This window comes from Galeopterus variegatus, unplaced genomic scaffold (assembly GCF_000696425.1).
Source record: "Galeopterus variegatus unplaced genomic scaffold, G_variegatus-3.0.2 Scaffold511, whole genome shotgun sequence".
Lineage (NCBI taxonomy): Eukaryota > Metazoa > Chordata > Mammalia > Dermoptera > Cynocephalidae > Galeopterus > Galeopterus variegatus.
Window position 1 is genome coordinate 713,112 of NW_007726622.1, and position 209 is coordinate 713,320.

Here is a 209-nt window from a genome sequence, read left to right on the forward strand (position 1 = left end):
CAAAAATCAGCAGCATTTCTATTCTCCAATAGTGAACATGCAGAAAGAGAAATCAAGAAAGCCTGCCCAGGGGCCGGCCCGGTGGCGCACTGGATAGTGCGCCGCTTGGGAAGCGCGGTGGGCACTCCCGCCTGAGGGTTCAGATCCCACATACAGACCGGTTCCTGCTCCCTGGCTGAGCGAGGTGTGGGAGCAACACCGAGGGTTGC